Consider the following 8,092-nt stretch of genomic DNA (forward strand, 5'->3'; position numbering starts at 1 on the left):
TTTGTCGTTCAGGCTTGTCGGCAGGCCCGGCCCTAACCAATCTGGCGCCCTAGGCAAGATTTTAGGTGGCGCCCCCCCACATCGGCAGTGAAGTGTATATACTCACAAGAAACCGAATAGCTTTGTCTTTGACCTTTTTTTTTTACTTACAACTATACCTAATATATAAAGGGGTGGAAAAGTGACTATTACCTGCAGGGCAAACATTAGCTAACCAGAAGGCAATAATGTAAACAAAAAACACCTGCTTAAAAGATCTAATACAAATGTCCCTGAGGAATGTAAGGTGGGAGTACTGTAATTACCTAACGTTACATTATTATTTTCCATAACAATTTAGCCCCCTCCACAATATTAACCCGACGTTAAAACAGAACTAGCTATTTATTGATTAGCAATTGCCGAATCATGTAACATTAGCTTAATGCTAAAAAGCCAGGTTACTATCACATTCTGTAACAGACAAATAATTTCATGTAGGCTAACGTTACCTACCTGCTACCTCTGTCTTTTCTCGTTTCTCCTCCTCTTCTTTTCTCTTTCTTCTTCCCTGGGCACCTGAGTTTTGGCCGTTTTGACATCTTGTGTTGATTTTTTGATGTGGTGACGTCCAAAAAGAGTCATGATTTGTGGCACTGGCGTGGCGCCCCCTGATGGACGGCGCCCTTAGCATTTGCCTATACGGCCTATGCCACGGGCCGGCCCTGCTTGTCGGTCACCTCTATCTTGTACACACGGACACACAGGGAGGTCACGCATGTACTAAAGTAGTGCAAGAGAAGCAACTTACAATTTGCAGTCGTGTCGTTATGATAGAATATACATGCAATAATAGCTCAAGTTAGCTGGTCAAATGTGAAACTGTGTGATGTCGCTACGTCACACAGTTCTGACCCAGCTGTGTGACATAGCGACATCACACAGCTTCACATTACCCTCACTGGAGTGAGGGTAATGTGAAGCTTTCGCCCACAACCAGACGGATTTAATTCCATAGCAGAGCACACGTCATTAAATCAGTCTGGCTGTTCAGCAGAGTTTGACAAGTTTATTTTTCTCACAAGTGAACAGAAGGTGGCAAAACAAACGAAGACCATCGCCTCTGTAGATTCAAAGACAATCAATCAATCAAAGTTTGCTTATACAGCTCTTAGTCACAAATGTCTCAAAGGGCTGCACAAGCCACAACAACATCCTCGGCTCAGATCCTACATCAGGGCAAGAAAAAAACTCAACCCAATGGGAACAACAAGAAACCCTGGAAGGCACCGCAGATGTGGGGACCAACTGACGCACAGAGGAGTGGTCCACCCCCGGTCCCAACTTGGAACAGTTAGCGCCTCCTCCGTGGAGGCTGATCCGTGACTACCTGATAACCTCTAGTCTCCACACAGGAGAGGGGGGCAGATCAGCTGGTCTAAAAAGGGTTCTATCTAAAGGCTAGAGTTTACAAATGAGTTTTAAGATGCTTCTACTGAGGTAGCATCTCTAACTGTTACCGGGAGGGCATTCCATAGTACTGGAGCCCCAATAGAAAACGCTCTATAGCCCGCAGACTTTTTTGGGCTCTGGGAATCACTAATAAGCCGGAGTTCTTTGAAGGCAGATTTCTTGCCGGGACATATGGTACAATACAATCAGCAAGATAGGATGGAGCTAGACCGTGTAGTATTTTATACGTAAGTAGTAAAACCTTAAAGTCACATCTTAAGTGCACAGGAAGCCAGTGCAGGTGAGCCAGTATAGGTATATATATAGGTATATATGTATATAAGGTGTATACAGTATAGGTATATATATATATATATAGGAATATAAGGTGTATACAGTATAGGTATATATATATATATATAGTAGAGATGCGCGGATAGGCAATTATTTAATCCGCAACCGCATCAGAAAGTCGTCAACCATCCGCCATCCACCCGATGTAACATTTGATCAGAACCGCATCCGCCCGCACCCGCCCGTTGTTATATATCTAATATAGACGATGCAAGGCATTAGTGAGGTTATAAAGCTTTTGCCTGTTAAAGAAAGGAGACTGATCCAATGCAGTGCAGACATTCGCGTGCCACGCTGTCACGACCCAGACGCACACCAGTGCGCAATCATATGGGAGCCGCGCTGAGCGCACCTCCAAGCGCGTCTCGCTGCCGGCGACAGCCGCGTATGAGCCCGACGCTCCAGCGCCATCCATTTTCAGGGCTAGTTGATTCGGCAGGTGGGTTGTTACACACTCCTTAGCGGGTTCCGACTTCCATGGCCACTGTCCAGCTGCTGTCTATATCAACCAGGGTGAGCCCCACCCCTTTCGTGAGCGCACTGCGCGGAGTGACCCCTGTTACGCGCCCCCTGTTACGCGCCCCCGGCAATGGGGGTGGCGGGCAGGTAAGCTGCGCGGGCGGAGCGCGTAAGGTAAGCTGCTTACCTGCTGCGCGTGACGCCGGCCGCGGCGAAGGCGGACGAGGCGGGGTGTCGGTGCGGTGGGCGCGGTGGTGACCCTGGACGTGCGTCGGGCCCTTCTCGCGGATCGCCTCAGCTACGGCTCCCGGTGGGGCCCTCTCGGGGGAAGGGGCCTCAGTCCCGGACCCCGGCGAGGCGTCGGGGGCCTTCTCCGCTCCGTAAAAGTGTCCATCTTTTTTCTTTTTTTTCTTCTGTTGTGGCATATGCTGCAGGTGCCTGCTCGTTTTTCGTATGTGGGTAACAACATTTAACTATGTATATATATATTTCCGAATTGGTTTAACTGCCACCCGCCTGAATCTATTTAAAATCTTTTTTTTTTTTATTTCAACCGCCCGACCCGACCTGACCCGACCTGCGGATAAAATCTAATTTTTTTAAATTTCATCCGCCCGATCCGCGGATAATCCGCGGACTCCGCGGATAATCCACGGACTCCGCGGTTGTGCCCGCAAACCGCGCATCTCTAATATATAGGTATATCGGTGATCACTCGAAACGAGTATGATTGTCCTCCTGTTGGTGGGATTGCCTTCAGGAGAACACCTGTGCGTGAAATCTTTTAAAGTGGGGAGACTGGTGCACAGACAGCTTGGCAAAGAGAAGGCCAGGGTCCAATGGGATGGAGACCAAGACAATTGGGGGCCCATCTTTGCTGCAGCCTTCTTCCGCCTTTGTGACCGTTGTGGAGCTTCTATGCAACCATCATCTGCCCACTCCGCCGTTAAGGTCTTTTTCGACGAGGGAGACGCGCAGACTCCAACGTCACTGGTCACTGTATACATACCAGTGTATATACCTTATATACATATATATAGGTGTATATGTATATAAGATATATGCAGTATAGGCGTAATATGATCAAACTTTCTTGTTCTTGTCAAAAGTCTAGCGGCCGCATTTTGTACCAACTGTAATCTTTTAATGCTAGACATAGGGAGACCCGAAAATAATATGTTACAGTAATCGAGACAAGACGTAACGAACGCATGAATAATGATGTGATGTGTCGAAAAAAAAACAACATTATGATTTGTACATTTTCAGAGTGTGCTTGTTCTATTTTTAAACAAAGAAAACAATCTGAAGTTGTCTTTATTTTTAAGATATCGTACTGTGATTTTACCAGTCCGGCCCACTTGGTAGTAGATTTTTCTCCATGTGACACCCCTGATCTATAGCCTATAGATCAAAAATATTGAACTGTTTGGAGTTTTTATTTCTACCTTGACTATCCATCCATCCATTTTCTACCGCTTATTCCCTTTGGGGTCGCGGGGGGCGCTGGAGCCTATCTCAGCCTATCTCGGATGGCGGGGTACACCCTGGACAAGTCGCCACCTCTACCATGACTATGTAAATATAAAATACAGTCTGTCACTGTGTTTGCAGTAGTATCTATTGTAATATTAACAGATAGAGGAAAAAACAAACCCTTTATTTATTGAATCAAAAATACTGAAATTCCACGACATAGTGAATTTGCAAACAGCTAAAATCATACACAAAGCAAACTATAACCTGCTACCCAAAAATATACAACAATTCTTCTCAACAAAAAAAAGGAGAAATATAATCTTAGAGAAAAATGTAATTTAAAACATTTGTATGCACATACAACACTTAAGACCTTCAGTATATCAGTATGTGGAATTAAATGATGGAATGGACTAAGCAAATAAATCAAACAATGTACTAATATGATCCACTTCAAGAAACACTTCAAACTTAAAGCACTTACAAAGTACAAAGAAGAACAACCATGATAGCCTACCCACACCCAACATTTCAGACTTAAACCACAGGTCCATCACCCGACTGGCAAAAACAATAGTCCAGGATATGACTCACCCACTACTCCAATACATCATCCCACTACCATCAGGGCGCAGGTACAGAACTATCAAATTCCGGAGGGCCCGCCTCAGGAAAAGCCTTATCCCTGCAGCTATAGCCGCCCTTAACAGCAGGCCCGGCCGACCTGTCTGACAAGCCTGTAAATGTGTGTTAGTCATGTATGATGTCTTTTTGTTATTTTTTTGTGTGTGATGTGTAATGTCTAGTGTTTAAATGTACGGCAGTGACAATGAATTTCCCCAAGGGGACCAATAAATCTAAATCTAAAATCTAAATAAACATTCTGAATTTATTTCATCCATTCATTTTCTAGATAATCTTACTCATCTCACCATATGAAATATAACTGACTTCACCGAGTATTTATTTATTTATTTATTTATATTGTGATTACTTATGGAGTATATTGTGAATAAAGTGAGAACAGGAAGTGAACAAAAGTTTTAGCAACTGTTATGTAAAGGAAAAGGGGTAGGATTAAATAAACTCTGCTTCTTCCTACTCCTTTTCCAACATGTTGAATAGAGAAACTGGAAATTGTGACGTCCCGGTTGTAAAAATCCAGGATGAATTGTCCATTACAAAAGTCCATTAAAAAAATGTGGGTGTCAGAGAAGATTATTTGTCGGAATTAAAAAATGCCGTACAAGCCGAATGACAAAATGCTGGTGTCAGGGACAGACGCGGAAGGAGATTTTTACAACAAAGTTCTAAAGCTTAGTGATATATCAGATTGTACGTGTTTTTTTTACCCTTCGCATTCATATTTCGCGGTTTGTTGCATTTTTGTTGCGTTTCGCTTAGTTGTAAAATATGTCGATCGAGAGAGGGTGTGACATTCATATGTTGTCAATATTCACACTGCAAAAACTGAAATCTAAGTAATAAGGGTGATATTTGCTTATTTTCTGTCTGATAAGATAATTCTTCTCACTAAGCAGATTTTATGTTAGAGTGTTTTACTTGTTTTAAGTGTTTTGGTCCTAAATGATCTCAGTAAGATATTACAGCTTGTTGCTGAGATTTGATGACCTATATTGAGTAAAACATGCTTGAAACTAGAATATCAAGTGTTGCAAAGCTGTGTCATCAACACTCACAAGTATAAAACTACTTTTTTAAAGTAATCATTTCTTATTTCAAGCATGAAAAAAAAAATCATGACTTTGACACAATTGTGTCTCATAATTAAAACAGATGACAGCCAAATGGACTTTGCTGTTTTATTTTCAATGAAACAATAGAAAATAGGTACTCATATAGTAGTACAGTTGGCACAGTACAGTAAACTGACAGTTAATATTTAAACATTTAACATTTCTAACATTTTTGAACAGAAATAGTTCATGCACATTCAGATAAATTCTTCAAAATTACAATAACATTTTTTTTGGCTGGGGGCCAGGCTGTATATATGCACACTAATTGACTGAAAGAGCATGCACTTGGCGCGATGATGTCATGTTATCCATAGAAAAATGCATTTTTAGACAATACGATTTGCCTGAGCGGCTAGGAGACCCTGAGAGTAACAAGCGGTTGCCTTGTTGCCTTTCCATTAAGAACAATAAATTAGTTTTTAGTATAAGTTAGCTGGTTTCAAGAAATGTAATGCCGAGCGCATATCATTATGTCAAGATAATGGCACTAGCATTTACTTCATTTAAGAATATTTTTCAACATATTGAGCAAAATGGTCTCTATTTTTTTTTCTACCAAGAAAAGTGCACTTGTTATTAGTGAGAATATACTTATTTTAAGGTATTTTTGGGTTCATTGAGGTTAGCTCATTTTACTTGTTTTGGAAAGTCTTGACAAGCCAAATTTTGTTCTTCTATTGGCAGATAATTTTGCTTAGTTCAAATAAAATACCATAAAAGTTATGAACAGGATTTCTAGGCGCAGTCAAGGCGTTGAGGGGATCCGGTTTGGTGGCTGCAGGATTAGGTCTCTGCTTTTTGCAGATGATGTGGTCCTGATGGCTTCATCTGGCCAGGATCTTTAGCTCTCACTGGATCGGTTCGCAGCCGAGTGTGAAGCGACTGGGATGAGAATAAGCACCTCCAAGTCCGGGTCCATGGTTCTCGCCCGGAAAAGGGTGGAGTGCCATCTCCGGGTTGGGGAGGAGACCCTGCCCCAAGTGAAGGAGTTCAAGTACCTCGGAGTCTTGTTCACAAGTGAGGGAAGAGTGGATCGTGAGATCGACAGGCGGATCGGTGCGGCGTCTTCAGTAATGCGGACGCTGTATCGATCCGTTGTGGTGAAGAAGGAGCTGAGCCGGAAGGCAAAGCTCTCAATTTACCGGTCGATCTACGTTCCCATCCTCACCTATGGTCATGAGCTTTGGGTTATGACCGAAAGGACAAGATCACGGGTACAAGCGGCCGAAACGAATTTCCTCCGCTGGGTGGCGGGTCTTTCCCTTAGAGATAGGGTGAGAAGCTCTGTCATCCGGGGAGAGCTCAAAGTAAAGCCGCTGCTCCTCCACATCGAGAGGAGCCAGATGAGGTGGTTCGGGCATCTGGTCAGGATGCCACCCGATCGCCTCCCTCGGGAGGTGTTTAGGGCACGTCCGACCGGTATGAGGCCACGGGGAAGACCCAGGACACGTTGGGAAGACTATGTCTCCCGGCTGGCCTGGGTACGCCTCGGGATCCCCCGGGAAGAGCTGGACGAAGTGGCTGGGGAGAGGGAAGTCTGGGCTTCCCTGCTTAGGCTGCTGCCCCCGCGACCCGGCCTCGGATAAGCGGAAGAAGATGGATGGATGGATGAAATAAAATACCTCTAATTTTTGTAAAAAAATTCTTGTTTTTGAACACTGACATTTTGCAATGTAATTAATATTGTAAATCCCACATTCTTTATTTTCATGTACATTCTGATTGTCTCATTCAGTAAAAACATTTTTTAAAGTCCATTCTGTTTTTTTTAAGGCAGTCTGTCATAGCCTTTTTAGCATTCAGACATTATTAATAGGTTTTGTATTAGTGTTCCTAAAAAATAATCAGATATACCGGCCCCCAGACACATTTTTTTACTCTAAATGAGGCCCCCGGAGTCAAAATAATTACCCGGGCCTGGTTTGAGGGCTTAGTCGCTGGTGTAATCCAATAAACTCCAGTCCGTGTTTCCTCAGGAGCTCATCTGCCTCTCTGGCAGGTTTGTTTACTGGCTGGGAGAAAGAGATCCAACACAGCCTGGGAGACAATCTACCTCTGTCTGTGCAAAGAAGAAAAGGATTTGCTTCTTTTTTTTTTTTTTGTCGTAATACAAAACAACACGACTTGGACTCACCATTTGGGGATGGAAGAAGCCTCGGCACGGCTTCACTTCGCATTTTAAAACAAAGCGCAACCAAAGAAAACAAGCAAACGTGGAGCTGGAAAAAAATCTCTTGGAAGGAAATCTCAGCACTTTTCTGACCGAGGGGACAAGCTGGAGTTCTTCTTGCTTGCTTACGGAGCTGCGAAGACGACAAGAAAAATAGCATTTTTGCCGTGTTTTTTTTTTTTTTTTTTTTGCACACTTGGATGATTTGATTTGTACGCCACGCAGCATTACTCTTCACTTGAATTACATCGATTGCCATTAATATACATGTATATATTTATAGTACATGCTTAAGAAATTAACTTTGAGAGTCACATGCGGTGTTTTTTGATCAGGCGTGAGTGTCTGAGGGGGGAAAATTGTTTTTTTGGGGGGGCTGGGCTAGCTAGATTTTGACAGCTTGTTAACCAGATAACGTTAGCGTGGCGCTGCGTGGAAA

General features: G+C 43.3%; 1 protein-coding gene across 1 annotated transcript in view; it reads left to right on the forward strand.

Annotated features, from left to right (window-relative positions):
• The first annotated feature begins 8,015 nt into the window (after positions 1 to 8,015).
• The window catches only part of insra (insulin receptor a), a 190,385-nt gene continuing 190,308 nt past the window's right edge, over positions 8,016 to 8,092 (forward strand). The window contains exon 1 of the mRNA XM_061978791.2: positions 8,016 to 8,092. This exon is cut by the window's right edge and continues 415 nt beyond it. The gene's annotated coding sequence lies outside the window, so the exon portion shown is untranslated.

The sequence above is a fragment of the Nerophis lumbriciformis genome, linkage group LG19 (assembly GCF_033978685.3).
Source record: "Nerophis lumbriciformis linkage group LG19, RoL_Nlum_v2.1, whole genome shotgun sequence".
In the NCBI taxonomy this organism is placed as follows: domain Eukaryota; kingdom Metazoa; phylum Chordata; class Actinopteri; order Syngnathiformes; family Syngnathidae; genus Nerophis; species Nerophis lumbriciformis.